The sequence below is a fragment of the Nerophis lumbriciformis genome, linkage group LG11 (assembly GCF_033978685.3).
Source record: "Nerophis lumbriciformis linkage group LG11, RoL_Nlum_v2.1, whole genome shotgun sequence".
In the NCBI taxonomy this organism is placed as follows: Eukaryota; Metazoa; Chordata; class Actinopteri; order Syngnathiformes; family Syngnathidae; genus Nerophis; species Nerophis lumbriciformis.
The window spans coordinates 50,305,828-50,323,666 of NC_084558.2; the positions used below are offsets into that span (position 1 = coordinate 50,305,828).

The 17,839-nt window shown below is 42.0% G+C and overlaps 1 protein-coding gene across 1 annotated transcript in view; it reads left to right on the top strand.

Moving 5' to 3' along the window:
- The window catches only part of LOC133610271 (tenascin-like), a 225,038-nt gene that overhangs the window by 49,762 nt on the left and 157,437 nt on the right, over positions 1–17,839 (top strand). Inside the window, exon 2 of the mRNA XM_072914169.1 lies at positions 3,288–3,440. The gene's annotated coding sequence lies outside the window, so the exon portion shown is untranslated. The remainder of the gene's footprint in view (positions 1–3,287; positions 3,441–17,839) is intronic.

Consider the following 17,839-nt stretch of genomic DNA (forward strand, 5'->3'; position numbering starts at 1 on the left):
AAACTCATTTGTATACTCTAGCCTTTGAATAGCCCCCCTTTTTTTTAGACCAGTTGATCTGCCGTTTCTTTTCTTTTCTCCTCTGCTCCCCCCTATCCCTTGTGGGGAGACACACAGATCCGGTGGCCATGGATGGGGTGCTGGCTGTCCGGGGTCGGGACCCGGGGTGGACCGCTCGCCTGTATATCGGTTGGGAACATCTCTGCGCTGCTGACCCGTCTCCGCTCGGGATGGTTTCCTGCTGACCCCACTATGGACTGGACTCTTACTGTTATGCTGGATCCACTATGGACTGGACTCTCACAATATTATGTTAGACCCACTCGACATCCATTGCATTCGGTCTCCCTAGAGGGGGGGGGGTTACCCACATATGCGGTCCTCTCCAAGGTTTCTCATAGTCATTCACATCGACGTCCCACTGGGGTGAGTTTTTCCTTGCCCTTATGTGGGCTATACCGAGGATGTCGTTGTGGCTTGTGCAGCCCTTTGAGACACTTGTGATTTAGGGCTATATAAATAAACATTGATTGATTGATTGATTGATCTTAGATGAGCTCAGGCCCAGCGAAGCCGACGGCGTTTCCGGGTGTTGTTGATAAACGGTTTTCGCCTTTCATAGGAGAGTTTTAACTTGCACTTACAGATGTAGCGACCAACTGTAGTTACTGACAGTGGGTTTCTGAAGTGTTCCTGAGCCCATGTGGTGATATCCTTTACACACTGATGTCGGTTTTTGATGCAGTACCACCTGAGGGAATCGAATGTCACGGGTTTAGCTGCTTACGTGCAGTGATTTTTCCAGATTCTCTGAACCCTTTGATGATATTACGGACCGTAGATGGTGAAATCCGTTTTGCTCAGACATTTGTTGACAAAGTGGTGAACCCTCGCCCCCATCCTTGTTTGTGAATGTCTGAGCTGCTTTTTATACCCAATCATGGCACCCACCTGTTCCCAATCAGCCTGTTCACTTGTGGGATGTTCCAAATAAGTCTTTGATGAGCATTCCTCAACTTTCTCAGTCTTTTTTTTGCCACTTGTGCCAGCTTTTTTTTTTTTTTTTTTAAACATGTTGCAGGCATCAAATTCCAAATATTTGCAAAAAAAATAACAAAAGTTTTCCAGTGTGAACATGAAATATCTTGTCTTTGCAGTCTATTCAATTGAATATAAGTTGAAAAGGATTTGCAAATCATTACCATTTACCAGAGGTGTGGACTCGAGTCACATGACTTGGACTCGAGTCAGACTCGAGTCATGAATTTGATGACTTTAGACTCGACTTGACAAAATGTAAAAAGACTTGCAACTCGACTTAGACTTTAACATCAATGACTTGTGACTTCACTTGGACTTGAGCCTTTTGAATTGACATGACTTGACATGACTTGCTACTTTCCCCAAAACCCAAAGATGAAAAAGTTATTCGGGAGCGCTCCGTATTTTTCATTGTGTACTTGTCTATCAGCGTTGCGTGTGTCAGCTGGTGTGCTCTCAGTACAACAGCCAATCAAATTAGATCTACTTTGTTTTCATCACACAGCATTCATCCAATCAAATTGCAGGACAACCAACAAAGAAGACATGTCCAAACCACACGCCAGTGAACAAAAAATGATACCTAAAATAATTTCGTTTGGGTATAAAAATTACGAGGTGGTCAACACAAAACGGTTTGCAATATGCAACACATGCGGTTCGAAAATTACTGATGGAGAGGAAACAACTTCCAACTTCGTCCGGCATTTGAAGTTGCACAAAGAACGGTAAGTTTTGAATGTAAGATAACGTTTATTGGCTAAGTAACGTGACTTTTATTTGCTGTGTAGTTAAATCAGTGAGGCTGTAAACTCACTGCTAACGTTATAACGTTATTGCAAACACGGGAATCTGTTGCAGTTCACTACCTTATTCATACTTTTTGTTCAGTGATTTTTTTTAAGCAGGGTTACGTTAGTCAATATATCACACGTAACGTTAGACGGCGGTCAGCAGCACCGCGTATTTTAGCCACCTAAAAAAAAGACAAAAATAGTAAAATAAAGGTCAGTTAAAATGTATACTATATTATGAATATGTGTACCGTTTTAGCTAGCTTTCTGACATACTGTTGGTTGTTTACCTCAGTGGTCCCCAACCACCGGGCCGTGGATCGATTGGTATCGGGCCGCACAAGAAATAAAAAATTTTTTTCCTCTTTTTTTAATTAAATCAACATAAAAAACACAAGATACACTTACAAGTAGTGCACCAACCCAAAACAACTCTCTCTCCCCTTTTGTTCTGGGCATTGAACATGAAGACTCTTCCTTCACTGTTCCGAGTGGCCATGAGAGTCTTGGCAGTGCCTGCCTCCAGTGCTCCAGTGGAGCGAGTTTTCAGTAATGGTGGCATCATACTACGCCCCCATCGTGCACAAATGACTGACAGACTCTTGGCTAATTTGGTCTTTTGCAAATGCAATGCAGCATAGGGCCCTGACATATAAAAAGTACAACTTTTTTGTTATGTTCACGTATATGTCATGTTTTTTCAATGTTAACACTTTTGTACAAATAAGTACATTTGCACTTTATTTTTCAATGTGTTTGTTCTGTAAAGGAATGAGTTCATGTTTAAAATGACTGGTTAATAGTGCTATTATAAAGTGCAATGTCAGCACAATTTTCTTTCCTGCAATTTAAAATGCACTTGTTTTAATGAATAAATACAGCCTTTGAAAAGCATACACAATCTGTGTTAATATATTAGTCTGTGGTTAAAAGGACTTGAAAGGACTCGAAACTCAAAATGCAGGACTTAGGACTTGACTTGAGACTTTCCAGTCTTGACTTTGGACTTGACTCGGGGCTTGCCTGTCTTGACTCGGACTTGAGGGCAAAGACTTGAGACTTACTTGTGACTTGCAAAACAATGACTTGGTCCCACCTCTGCCATTTACACAACGTGCAAACTTCACTGCTTTTGGGGGTTTTGTACAAAAAAAAGTGCAGTTCCTCTTTAAAGCGGTGATGCAGTGAAGTGAAACAAGCGACTTTCCTCTCAATTCTCGTCCTTCGCTTCTAATTTTCCTGCTGGGCGACCGCCAGCGCCACTGGCCGCATGACTCCCAGGGACGCCTATTAGCCACCGAGGAGGGCGGGAGGGAGGGAGGGAGGGAGGGAGGCAAGACCGACAGCGGTTAAGTGTTGGAGTGGAGGCGGCTCTGACCTCATCACACTTTAAAAGGCATCGACTCCCACACTCTCTCTCTCTCTCTCTCTTCCCTTCCTCGCCGCCCTCAGTGCACGAGCTGTGCTGGAAGAGCGAGAAGCCGACACCTTGCCGGAGAGGAGAGGTCGCGAAGCATCATGTTCTCGGCTTGCCAGCGCGTGTGAAAAGCGAGACGACGGGGAGGAGCTTAACACTTCACTTCTCCGGTGGCGACAATCCTGCAGGTAGGAAACCATGCATGCAAAATGCACTTTTTTTTTTTTTAACTTTATTACAAACAAAAAGCCCATTCTTAGTGTAGTGCTTCACATAGCTGCATGAAGTCCACCTTACCCCCGCCCCCAAGTCAGCAGGTATGGATGCTTATCTTGTTCCATAGCGGGGGTTCTTTCAGGGGATGATGCGGATGGTACAGGGATGAAGGACCCCTGATCCATTTAGTTAATCAGTGCTGCTTAACTGGAACCTACTCTATAGTCAATCTGGCTTTTTAGAATCCTTTTGTTGCACATTCAGCACAAATCTGCAATTGAAGTTGCTTTTTTTTTATTTGCCACGGTCTGTAGGGAAAAGTACGGAGCCCCTAAAGCAGGGGTCGGCAACCCAAAATGTTGAAAGAGCCATATTGGACCAAAAATACAAAAAAGAAAATCTGTCTGGAGCCGCAAAAAATTAAAAGCCATATTACATACAGAGTGTGTCATGAGATATAAATTGAATTAAGAGGACTTAAAGGAAACTAAATGAGCTCAAATATAGCTACAAATGAGGCATAATGATGCAATATGTACATACAGGTAAAAGCCAGTAAATTAGAATATTTTGAAAAACTTGATTTATTTCAGTAATTGCATTCAAAAGGTGTAACTTGTACATTATATTTATTCATTGCACACAGACTGATGCATTCAAATGTTTATTTCATTTAATTTTGATGATTTGAAGTGGCAACAAATGAAAATCCAAAATTCCGTGTGTCACAAAATTAGAATATTACTTAAGGCTAATACAAAAAAAGGGATTTTTAGAAATGTTGGCCAACTGAAAAGTATGAAAATGAAAAATATGAGCATGTACAATACTCAATACTTGGTTGGAGCTCCTTTTGCCTCAATTACTGCGTTAATGCGGCGTGGCATGGAGTCGATGAGTTTCTGGCACTGCTCAGGTGTTATGAGAGCCCAGGTTGCTCTGATAGTGGCCTTCAACTCTTCTGCGTTTTTGGGTCTGGCATTCTGCATCTTCCTTTTCACAATACCCCACAGATTTTCTATGGGGCTAAGGTCAGGGGAGTTGGCGGGCCAATTTAGAACAGAAATACCATGGTCCGTAAACCAGGCACGGGTAGATTTTGCGCTGTGTGCAGGCGCCAAGTCCTGTTGGAACTTGAAATCTCCATCTCCATAGAGCAGGTCAGCAGCAGGAAGCATGAAGTGCTCTAAAACTTGCTGGTAGACGGCTGCGTTGACCCTGGATCTCAGGAAACAGAGTGGACCGACACCAGCAGATGACATGGCACCCCAAACCATCACCCAACCATGCAAATTTTGCATTTCCTTTGGAAATCGAGGTCCCAGAGTCTGGAGGAAGACAGGAGAGGCACAGGATCCACGTTGCCTGAAGTCTAGTGTAAAGTTTCCACCATCAGTGATGGTTTGGGGTGCCATGTCATCTGCTGGTGTCGGTCCACTCTGTTTCCTGAGATCCAGGGTCAACGCAGCCGTCTACCAGCAAGTTTTAGAGCACTTCATGCTTCCTGCTGCTGACCTGCTCTATGGAGATGGAGATTTCAAGTTCCAACAGGACTTGGCGCCTGCACACAGCACAAAATCTACCCGTGCCTGGTTTACGGACCATGGTATTTCTGTTCTAAATTGGCCCGCCAACTCCCCTGACCTTAGCCCCATAGAAAATCTGTGTGGTATTGTGAAAAGGAAGATGCAGAATGCCAGACCCAAAAATGCAGAAGAGTTGAAGGCCACTATCAGAGCAACCTGGGCTCTCATAACACCTGAGCAGTGCCAGAAACTCATGGACTCCATGCCACGCCGCATTAACGCAGTAATTGAGGCAAAAGGAGCTCCAACCAAGTATTGAGTATTGTACATGCTCATATTTTTCATTTTCATACTTTTCAGTTGGCCAACATTTCTAAAAATCCCTTTTTTGTATTAGCCTTAAGTAATATTCTAATTTTGTGACACACGGAATTTTGGATTTTCATTTGTTGCCACTTCAAATCATCAAAATTAAATGAAATAAACATTTGAATGCATCAGTCTGTGTGCAATGAATAAATATAATGTACAAGTTACACCTTTTGAATGCAATTACTGAAATAAATCAAGTTTTTCAAAATATTCTAATTTACTGGCTTTTACCTGTATAGCTAGCCTAAATAGCATGTTAGCATTGATTAGCTTGCAGTCATGCAGTGACCAAATATGTCTGATTAGCACTCCAACAAGTCAATAACATCAACAAAACTCACCTTTCATGCACAACCTTAAAAGTTTAGTGGACAAAATGAGACAGAAAAAGAAGTGGCATAAAACACGTCCTAGAAAGTTATACATGTAAACAAACTAACGGTGAGTTCAAGGACCGCCAAAATTAGTAGGACAAAACGGGGCTCGCCAAATACTCGAATCAGTGAAGCATGTTCAATATAAACAGTGTGCTTTATAACAATTAGGGAGGTTTGTGTCATGTTTGTCCTCCTACAGAAACCATATTAAAACAAAAAATAGATTGTTTTCCCCTCATCTTTTTCCATTTTTCATACATTTCTGAAAAAGCTCCAGAGAGCCACTAGGGCGGCGCTAAAGAGCCGCATGCGGCTCTAGAGCCGCGGGTTTCCGACCCCTGCCCTAAAGGGACATGGCGGAATTTTTTTTTTTATGATATTTTATTTTATTTATTTATTTTTTTAGACATGTATCTCGTGCGCACGAGATACATGTCTAAAAAAAAACAACAACAAAAAAAATATATAATTTTTTTATTTCTTTATTTTATAAAAATATATACATCTCTAAAAAAAAATAAAAATAAAAATAAATTAAATTAAAAAAAAAATTCCCCCATGTCCCTTTAGGGCAGGGGTGTCAAACTCAAATACAGAGTGGGCCAAAATGTAAAACTGAACAAAGCCGCGGGCCAAGATTGAACAAATTAACCTTTTAATACGGACCCAAACAAGTTTTGCATTAAATATTGAACAAGCAAGGCTTATATAACTTTATAGTGACATGCATAATCGAGTTTCAAATAATAATAGTAATCATTCAAATATATCAATGGCATACATACTTGCCAACCTTGAGACCTCCAATTTCGGGAGGTGGGGCGTGGTTGGGGCGGGGGCGTGGTTGGGGGCGTGGTTAAGAGGGGAGGAGTATATTTACAGCTAGAATTCACCAAGTCAAGTATTTCATATATATATATATATATATATATATATATATATATATATATATATATATATATATATATATATATATATATATATATATCCCCGCGACCCCGAAGGGAATAAGCGGTAGAAAATGGATGGATGGATATATATATATATATATATATATATATATATATATATATATAAAATAAATAATTGACTTTCAGTGAATTCTAGCTATATAGATATATATATAGGGCCTACGGATCACGATTGAAGCCAACAAGCAAACCGTCAACTTCCTTGACGTCACTTTCAACCTGAGAAATAACAGCTACCAACCATTCACGAAACCCAACACAACACTCCAATACGTGCACCATGACAGCAACCACCCACCCACCACCACGAAAAGAATACCTACCGGAATCAATAAAAGGCTATCGATGCTGTCATCTAGCAAAGCTGAATTTGACCAAGCAACCCCCCCGTACCAAAAAGCCCTTGATGAAAGCGGATACAATTTCACCCTCACCTATGAACCCACGCCAGGAAACCAGCCAAAAAAGAACAGAAAACGGAACGACATCATCTGGTACAACCCCCCATACAGCAAAAACGTCTCAACGAACATTGGACACAAATTCCTCAATCTGATTGACAAACACTTTCCCAAAGACAACATCCTAAGAAAAGTATTCAACAAGAACAACATTAAATTGAGCTACAGCTGCATGAACAATATACGACAAATCATCTCAAACCACAACAAAACAATTGCAAATGAGCCGTCGGCCCTCAGACAGAGCGACTCCAAAACCAACAAAGGATGTAATTGTCGAAAGAAACCTGATTGCCCTCTCAACGGGGGGTGCTTACAAACATCAGTTGTCTACCAATCTAAGGTAATACGCAAGGACATTAACACATCCGACACATATGTAGGATTAACCGAGGGAGAATTCAAAACCAGATGGAACAATCACAAGGCTTCTTTCAGGAACAAAAACCTGCGAAATACCACAGAACTCAGCAAACACATTTGGGACCTCAAAGACAATAATGTTGAATATTCAATAACATGGCAAATTCTTGCATCCAGCACACCTTACAATAGTGGTAATAAAAGATGCAACCTATGCTTGAAAGAGAAACTGTTTATTATTTACCGTCCAGACCTGTCATCCCTCAACAAGCGCAGCGAAATTGTAACAACATGCCGCCATAGACGGAAACACCTCCTAGGTAACACATGAGCCAATCACCACGCCCCTAGGCCAGCCTGTACCCACCCACTCTGTGCCCTATATAAACCATGGTATGCGAATGCTCCCATTAAAATCTCCTGACGATTGAGGGTACCCCCCCTCATGAAACAGGCCTGTAGAGATGAAATAGTCTTGTGATTTTTTTCCCACACATACATATATATATATATATATATATATATAAAATAAATACTTTAATTTCAGTGTTCATTTATTTACACATATACACACACATAACACTCAGCTACTCATTGTTGAGTTAAGGGTTGAATTGTCCATCCTTGTTCTATTCTCTGTCACTATCTTTCTAACCATGCTGAACACCCTCTCTGATGATGCATTGCTGTGTGGCACGCACAAAAGTGCTTTCATCAAATGCACTAGATGGCAGTATTGTCCTGTTTAAGAGTGTAACAACATTGCTGTTTACGGCAGATGGACTGATTTGTTGTAGACGTTCTTTATATTGTGGGAAAGCGGACTCAGGTCCGCATGGAGCTGGAGGGGGCGTGGCCTCCAGCTCCGCCTGAATTTCGGGAGATTTTCGGGAGAAAATTTGTCCCGGGAGGTTTTCGGGAGAGGCGCTGAATTTCGGGAGTCTCCCGGAAAATCCGGGAGGGTTGGCAAGTATGATGGCATATCAAATACAATTTAAATAAAAATGGAATGCCTCTTTTCTATTTGCAGCCTTCTGAGGTAAATATCAACATTAACTTTTCCCCCCAGGCTAATAAATTTGAAAATAAAATAACAATGAATAAAACAACCATTCAGGACTTTAAACTGCTCAGTTTGCAACACACTGATCTAATCTGATGTGCCCAAGCCAGATAGCTGCCATCTTTTCTTGGATGCTAGTTCATTAATGTCGGGCTTCAGGCTTTGAGCTGAGGCAACCTTCATTATCGAACGAAGGTGTTCATGAATCATTATATCTATATAATGATACAAAATACACCCCCCCCCCCCCCCCCCCCCCCCCCCACACACACACACACACCTTGTAGCGTCCTAGAAGAGTTAAGGCTGCAAAGGGTTCTGGGTATTTGTTCTGTTGTGTTTATGTTGTGTTATGATGCAGATGTTCTCCCGAAATGTGTTTGTCACTCTTGTTTGGTGTGGATTCACAGTGTGGCGTATATTTCTAACAGTGTTAAAGTTTTTTATTCGCCTACCCTCAGTGTAAACTGTATCGCTGTTGATGAAGTATGCGTTGCATTCAATTGTGCGTGCGTGCAGAAGTTGAACATGTTATGGGACTGGGCCAGCACTCGTTGGCCTGGCTGAAAAGCAGACGTGACGATTCTTGGGAGGGGCGCTGAAGTTTGGAAGACTCCCGGGAGGGTTGGCAAGTATTAGAATTAGTGGTGAACGCGATGTTACCGCGGCACCGCCGCAATGTGTAATCGGCGGGCCAGCTTTAGTGTTAATTTGATATCGCCTCAAGGGCCAAGTGAAATTACACGGCGGGCCAGAGTTTGACACCCATGCTTTAGGGGATCCGTAGAAAAGAAACACAGGTTTGGAGATCACGATTTAAATTTATTTATTTATTTATTTAACCAAAGGAGAAAAAAATCCCATTGTGATTAAAAAACTATTTTTCAAGGGAGTTCTGGCCAAGAGGAAGCAGAGTGACATTATATATGACATTCACATACACAGTAAAATGACATTCACAATACACAGTAAAATGGCATTCACAATACACAGTAAAATGGCATTCACAATACACAGTAAAATGACATTCACAACGCACAGTAAAATGACATTCACAACACACAGTAAAATGACATTCACAACACAGTAAAATGACAGGCTGGTAGAACTGTTGCACATAACTGAAGCTCCTTCAAATGCTCTCAGTTTAGATTTAAAAGCATTTAAGGATAAAAATGTTCCCTTTCATTCACAATCCTTATGTAAGACAATATGTTTTTCTTTTTTGTATGCATTCTAAATCATAAAGTTAATAAAAAAAAAAAAAAGTGCTTAATTATCTAAGGCACAGGTGTCAAACTCAAGGCCTGGGAGCCAGATCTGGCCCGCCGCGTCGTTTTACAGGGCCTGGGGAAAATATGCGTCAATATAATTTACTTGCTAAATGTATTTGTTTTTTTCCATTTTGACACAGAAAAATGTATGCACTGGATGAATTTGCATAGTTTTTTCAAACTTTAATAGTATCCAGTATTGCAACAAATATGTTATCATACTTTCCAAACATTTTTTTTTTTGTCAAAATACAAATAACTACTTCAATATCTGCTTTACTTATGATTTGAAAGCAAATTGTCCATCAAATTGTACACTGTGTATGTATATATATATATATATATATATATATATATATATATATATATATATATATATATATATATATATATATGCATATGCCAAATTTTCAAAGAGAACGGCCTACGGATCACGATTGAAGCCAACAAGCAAACCGTCAACTTCCTTGACGTCACTTTCAACCTGAGAAATAACAGCTACCAACCATTCACGAAACCCAACACAACACTCCAATACGTGCACCATGACAGCAACCACCCACCCACCACCACGAAAAGAATACCTACCGGAATCAATAAAAGGCTATCGATGCTGTCATCTAGCAAAGCTGAATTTGACCAAGCAACCCCCCCGTACCAAAAAGCCCTTGATGAAAGCGGATACAATTTCACCCTCACCTATGAACCCACGCCAGGAAACCAGCCAAAAAAGAACAGAAAACGAAACGACATCATCTGGTACAACCCCCCATACAGCAAAAACGTCTCAACTAACATTGGACACAAATTCCTCAATCTGATCGACAAACACTTTCCCAAAGACAACACCCTAAGAAAAGTATTCAACAAGAACAACATTAAATTGAGCTACAGCTGCATGAACAATATACGACAAATCATCTCAAACCACAACAAAACAATTGCAAATGAGCCGTCGGCCCCCAGACAGAGCGACTCCAAAACCAACAAAGGCTGTAACTGTCGAAAGAAACCTGATTGCCCTCTCAACGGGGGGTGCTTACAAACATCAGTTGTCTACCAATCTAAGGTAATACGCAAGGACATTAACACATCCGACACATATGTAGGATTAACCGAGGGAGAATTCAAAACCAGATGGAACAATCACAAGGCTTCTTTCAGGAACAAAAACCTGCGAAATACCACAGAACTCAGCAAACACATTTGGGACCTCAAAGACAATAATGTTGAATATTCAATAACATGGCAAATTCTTGCATCCAGCACACCTTACAATAGTGGTAATAAAAGATGCAACCTATGCTTGAAAGAGAAACTGTTTATTATTTACCGTCCAGACCTGTCATCCCTCAACAAGCGCAGCGGAATTGTAACAGCATGCCGCCACAGACGGAAACACCTCCTAGGTAACACATGAGCCAATCACCACGCCCCTACGCCAGCCTGTACCCACCCACTCTGTGCCCTGTATAAACCATGGTATGCGAATGCTCCCATTAAAATCTCCTGATGATTGAGGGAACCCCCCCTCATGAAACAGGCCTGTAGAGATGAAATAGTCTTGTGATTTTTTTCCCACACATACATGTATATGTATATACATATATGTACTGTATATGTATATACATATATATGTATATGTATATACATATATATGTATATGTATATACATATACTGTATATGTATATACATATATATGTATATATATATATATATGTATGATGGCTCAGTGTTTTTCAACCTTTTTTGAGCCAAGGCACATTTTTTTCATTGAAAAAATGCAGAGGCACACCACCAGCACAAATCATTAAAAAATTAAACTCAGCAGCCGATATTGACAATAAAAAGTTGTTGTCGCAATTGTTGGATATGACCTTAAACCAAAACCAAGCATGCATCACTATAGCTCTTGTCTCAAAGTAGGTGTACTGTCACCACCTGTGACATCACACCCTGACTTATTTGGACTTTTTTGCTGTTTTCCTGTGTGTAGTGTTTTACTTCTTGTCTTGCACTCCTATTTTGGTGACTTTTTCTCTTTTTTTGGTGTTTTCCTCTACCAGTTTCATGTCTTCCTTAACCGCTATTCCCCACACCTACTTTGTTTTAGCAATCAAGAATATTTCAGTTGTTTTTATCTTTCTTTGTGGGGACATTGTTGAATGTCATGTCATGTTCGGATGTACATTGTGGACGCCATCTTTGCTCCACAGTAAGTCTTTGCTGTCGTCCAGCATTCTGTTTTTGTTTACTTTGTAGCCAGTTCAGTTTTAGTTTCGTTCTGCATAGCCTTCTCTAAGCTTCGATGCCTTTTCTTAGGGGCACTCACTTTTTGTTTATTTTTGGTTTAAGCATTAGACGCATTTTTACCTGTGCACTGCCTCCCGCTGTTTCCGACACCTACAAAGCAATTAGCTACCAGCTGCCACCTACTGATATGGAAGAGTATTACGCGGTTACTCTGCCGAGCTCTAGACAGCACCGACACTCAACAACAACACATCCTTCTTTGTGGGGACATTGTTGATTGTCATGTCATGTTTGGATGTACATTGTGGACGCCATCTCTGCTCCACAGTAAGTCTTTGCTGTCGTCCAGCATTCTGTTTTTGTTTACTTTGTAGCCAGTTCAGTTTTAGTTTCGTTCTACATAGCCTTCCCTAAGCTTCGATGCCTTTTCTTAGAGGCACTCACCTTTTGTTTATTTTTGGTTAAAGCATTAGATACCTTTTTACCTGCACACTGCCTCCCGCTGTTTCCGACACCTACAAAGCAATTAGCTACCAGCTGCCACCTACTGATATGGAAGAGTATTACGCGGTTACTCTGCCGAGCTCTAGACAGCACCGACACTCAACAACAACACATCCTTCTTCGTGGAGACATTGTTGATTGTCATGTCATGTTCGGATGTACTTTGTGGACGCCATCTTTGTTCCACAGGAAGTCTTTGCTGTCGTCCAGCATTTGTTTTTGTTTACTTTGTAGCCAATTCAGTTTCAGTTTCGTTCTGCATAGCCTTCCCTAAGCTTCGATGCCTTTTCTTAGGGGCACTCACCTTTTGTGTATTTTTGGTTTAAGCATTAGACACATTTTTACCTGCGCCCTGCCTCCCGCTGTTTCCGACACCTACAAAGCAATTAGCTGCCAGCTGCCACCTACTGATATGGAAGAGTATTACGCGGTTACTCTGCCGAGCTCTAGACAGCACCGACACTCAACAACAACACATCCTTCTTTGTGGGGACATTGTCGATTGTCATGTCATGTTCGGATGTACATTGTGGACGCCATCTTTGCTCCACAGTAAGTCTTTACTGTCGTCCAGCATTCTGTTTTTGTTTACATTGTAGCCAGTTCAGTTTTAGTTTCATTCTGCATAGCCTTCCCTAAGCTTTGATGTCTTTTCTTAGGGGCACTCACCTTTTGTTTATTTTTGGTTTAAGCATTAGACACATTTTTACCTGCGCACTGCCTCCCGCTGTTTCCGACACCTACAAAGCAATTAGCTACCTGCTGCCACCTACTGATATGGAAGAGTATTACACGGTTACTCTGCCGAGCTCTAGACAGCACCGACACTCAACAACAGCACATCTTTCTTTGTGGGGACATTGTTGATTGTCATGTCATGTTCGGATGTCCATTGTGGACGCGATCTTTGCTCCACAGTAAGTCTTTGCTGTCGTCCAGCATTCTGTTTTTGTTTACATTGTAGCCAGTTCAGTTTTAGTTTCGTTCTGCATAGCCTTCCCTTAGCTTTGATGTCTTTTCTTAGGGGCACTCACCTTTTGTTTATTTTTGGTTTAAGCATTAGACACATTTTTACCTGCGCACTGCCTCCCGCTGTTTCCGACACCTACAAAGCAATTAGCTACCAGCTGCCACCTACTGATATGGAAGAGTATTACGCGGTTACTCTGCCGAGTTCTAGACAGCACCGACACTCAACAACAACACATCCTTCTTTGTGGGGACATTGTTGATTGTCATGTCATGTTTGGATGTACATTGTGGACGCCATCTCTGCTCCACAGTAAGTCTTTGCTGTTGTCCAGCATTCTGTTTTTGTTTACTTTGTAGCCAGTTCAGTTTTAGTTTCGTTCTGCATAGCCTTCCCTAAGCTTCGATGCCTTTTCTTAGGGACACTCACCTTTTGTTTATTTTTGGTTTAAGCATTAGAGACCTTTTTACCTGCACACTGCCTCCCGCTGTTTCCGACATCTACAAAGCAATTAGCTACCTGCTGCCACCTACTGATATGGAAGAGTATTACACGGTTACTCTGCCGAGCTCTAGACAGCACCGACACTCAACAACAACACATCCTTCTTCGTGGGGACATTGTTGATTGTCATGTCATGTTCGGATGTACTTTGTGGACGCCATCTTTGTTCCACAGGAAGTCTTTGCTGTCGTCCAGCATTCTGTTTTTGTTTACTTTGTAGCCAGTTCAGTTTTAGTTTCGTTCTGCGTAGCCTACCCTTAGCTTTGATGTCTTTTCTTAGGGGCACTCACCTTTTGTTTATTTTTGGTTTAAGCATTAGACACATTTTTACCTGCGCACTGCCTCCCGCTGTTTCCGACACCTACAAAGCAATTAGCTACCTGCTGCCACCTACTGATATGGAAGAGTATTACGCGGTTACTCTGCCGAGCTCTAGACAGCACCGACACTCAACAACAGCACATCCTTCTTCGTGGGGACATTGTTGATTGTCATGTCATGTTCGGATGTCCATTGTGGACGCCATCTTTGCTCCCCAGTAAGTCTTTGCTGTCGTCCAGCATTCTGTTTTTGTTTACTTTGTAGCCAGTTCAGTTTTAGTTTCATTCTGCATAGCCTTCCCTAAGCTTTGATGTCTTTTCTTAGGGACACTCACCTTTTGTTTATTTTTGGTTTAAGCATTAGACACATTTTTACCTGCGCACTGCCTCCCGCTGTTTCCGACACCTACAAAGCAATTAGCTACCTGCTGCCACCTACTGATATGGAAGAGTATTACGCGGTTACTCTGCCGAGCTCTAGACAGCACCGACACTCAACAACAACACATCCTTCTTCGTGGGGACATTGTTGATTGTCATGTCATGTTCGGATGTACATTGTGGACGCCATCTTTGCTCCACAGTAAGTCTTTGCTGTCGTCCAGCATTCTGTTTTTGTTTACTTTGTAGCCAGTTCAGTTTTAGTTTCATTCTGCATAGCCTTCCCTAAGCTTTGATGTCTTTTCTTAGGGACACTCACCTTTTGTTTATTTTTGGTTTAAGCATTAGATACCTTTTTACCTGCACACTGCCTCCCGCTGTTTCCGACACCTACAAAGCAATTAGCTACCTGCTGCCACCTACTGATATGGAAGAGTATTACGCGGTTACTCTGCCGAGCTCTAGACAGCACCGACACTCAACAACAACACATCCTTCTTCGTGGGGACATTGTTGATTGTAATGTCATGTTCGGATGTCCATTGTGGACGCCATCTTTGCTCCACAGTAAGTCTTTGCTGTCGTCCAGCATTCTGTTTTTGTTTACATTGTAGCCAGTTCAGTTTTAGTTTCGTTCTGCATAGCCTTCCCTTAGCTTTGATGTCTTTTCTTAGGGGCACTCACTTTTTGTTTATTTTTGGTTTAAGCATTAGACACATTTTTACCTGCGCACTGCCTCCCGCTGTTTCCGACACCTACAAAGCAATTAGCTACCAGCTGCCACCTACTGATATGGAAGAGTATTACGCGGTTACTCTGCCGAGCTCTAGACAGCACCGACACTCAACAACAACACATCCTTCTTTGTGGGGACATTGTTGATTGTAATGTCATGTTCGGATGTACATTGTGGACGCCATCTTTGCTCCTCAGTAAGTCTTTGCTGTCGTCCAGCATTCTGTTTTTGTTTACTTTGTAGCCAGTTCAGTTTTAGTTTCGTTCTGCGTAGCCTTCCCTTAGCTTCGATGTCTTTTCTTAGGGGCACTCACTTTTTGTTTATTTTTGGTTTAAGCATTAGACACATTTTTACCTGCGCCCTGCCTCCCGCTGTTTCCGACACCTACAAAGCAATTAGCTACCTGCTGCCACCTACTGATATGGAAGAGTATTACACGGTTACTCTGCCGAGCTCTAGACAGCACCGACACTCAACAACGACACATCCTTCTTTGTGGGGACATTGTTGATTGTCATGTCATGTTCGGATGTACATTGTGGACGCCATCTCTGCTCCACAGTAAGTCTTTGCTGTCGTCCAGCATTCTGTTTTTGTTTACTTTGTAGCCAGTTCAGTTTTAGTTTCGTTCTGCATAGCCTTCCCTAAGCTTCGATGCCTTTTCTTAGGGGCACTCACATTTTGTTTATTTTTGGTTTAAGCATTAGACACATTTTTACCTGCGCACTGCCTCCCGCTGTTTTCCAATTAGCTACCTGCTGCCACCTACTGATATGGAAGAGTATTACGCGGTTACTCTGCCGAGCTCTAGACAGCACCGACACTCAACAACAGCACATCCTTCTTTGTGGGGACATTGTTGATTGTCATGTCATGTTCGGATGTCCATTGTGGACGCCATCTTTGCTCCACAGTAAGTCTTTGCTGTCGTCCAGCATTCTGTTTTTGTTTACTTTGTAGCCAGTTCAGTTTTAGTTTCGCTCTGCGTAGCCTTCCTTAAGCTTCGATGCCTTTTCTTAGGGGCACTCACTTTTTGTTTATTTTTGGTTTAAGCATTAGACGCATTTTTACCTGCGCACTGCCTCCCGCTGTTTCCGACACCTACAAAGCAATTAGCTACCAGCTGCCACCTACTGATATGGAAGAGTATTACACGGTTACTCTGCCGAGCTCTAGACAGCACCGACACTCAACAACAGCACATCCTTCTTCGTGGGGACATTGTTGATTGTCATGTCATGTTCGGATGTACATTGTGGACGCCATCTTTGCTCCCCAGTAAGTCTTTGCTGTCGTCCAGCATTCTGTTTTTGTTTACTTTGTAGCCAGTTCAGTTTTAGTTTCGCTCTGCGTAGCCTTCCTTAAGCTTTGATGCCTTTTCTTAGGGGCACTCACCTTTTGTTTATTTTTGGTTTAAGCATTAGACACATTTTTACCTGCGCACTGCCTCCCGCTGTTTCCGACACCTACAAAGCAATTAGCTACCTGCTGCCACCTACTGATATGGAAGAGTATTACACGGTTACTCTGCCGAGCTCTAGACAGCACCGACACTCAACAACAGCACATCCTTCTTTGTGGGGACATTGTTGATTGTCATGTCATGTTCGGATGTCCATTGTGGACGCCCTCTTTGCTCCACAGTAAGTCTTTGCTGTCGTCCAGCATTCTGTTTTTGTTTACTTTGTAGCCAGTTCAGTTTTAGTTTCATTCTGCATAGCCTTCCCTAAGCTTTGATGCCTTTTCTTAGGGACACTCACCTTTTGTTTATTTTTGGTTTAAGCATTAGATACCTTTTTACCTGCACACTGCCTCCCGCTGTTTCCGACACCTACAAAGCAATTAGCTACCAGCTGCCACCTACTGATATGGAAGAGTATTACGCGGTTACTCTGCCGAGCTCTAGACAGCACCGACACTCAACAACAACACATCCTTCTTTGTGGGGACATTGTTGATTGTCATGTCATGTTCGGATGTACATTGTGGACGCCATCTTTGCTCCACAGTAAGTCTTTGCTGTCGTCCAGCATTCTGTTTTTGTTTACTTTGTAGCCAGTTCAGTTTTAGTTTCGCTCTGCGTAGCCTTCCTTAAGCTTCGATGCCTTTTCTTAGGGGCACTCACTTTTTGTTTATTTTTGGTTTAAGCATTAGACACATTTATACCTGCGCCCTGCCTCCCGCTGTTTCCGACACCTACAAAGCAATTAGCTACCAGCTGCCACCTACTGATATGGAAGAGTATTACGCGGTTACTCTGCCGAGCTCTAGACAGCACCGACACTCAACAACACA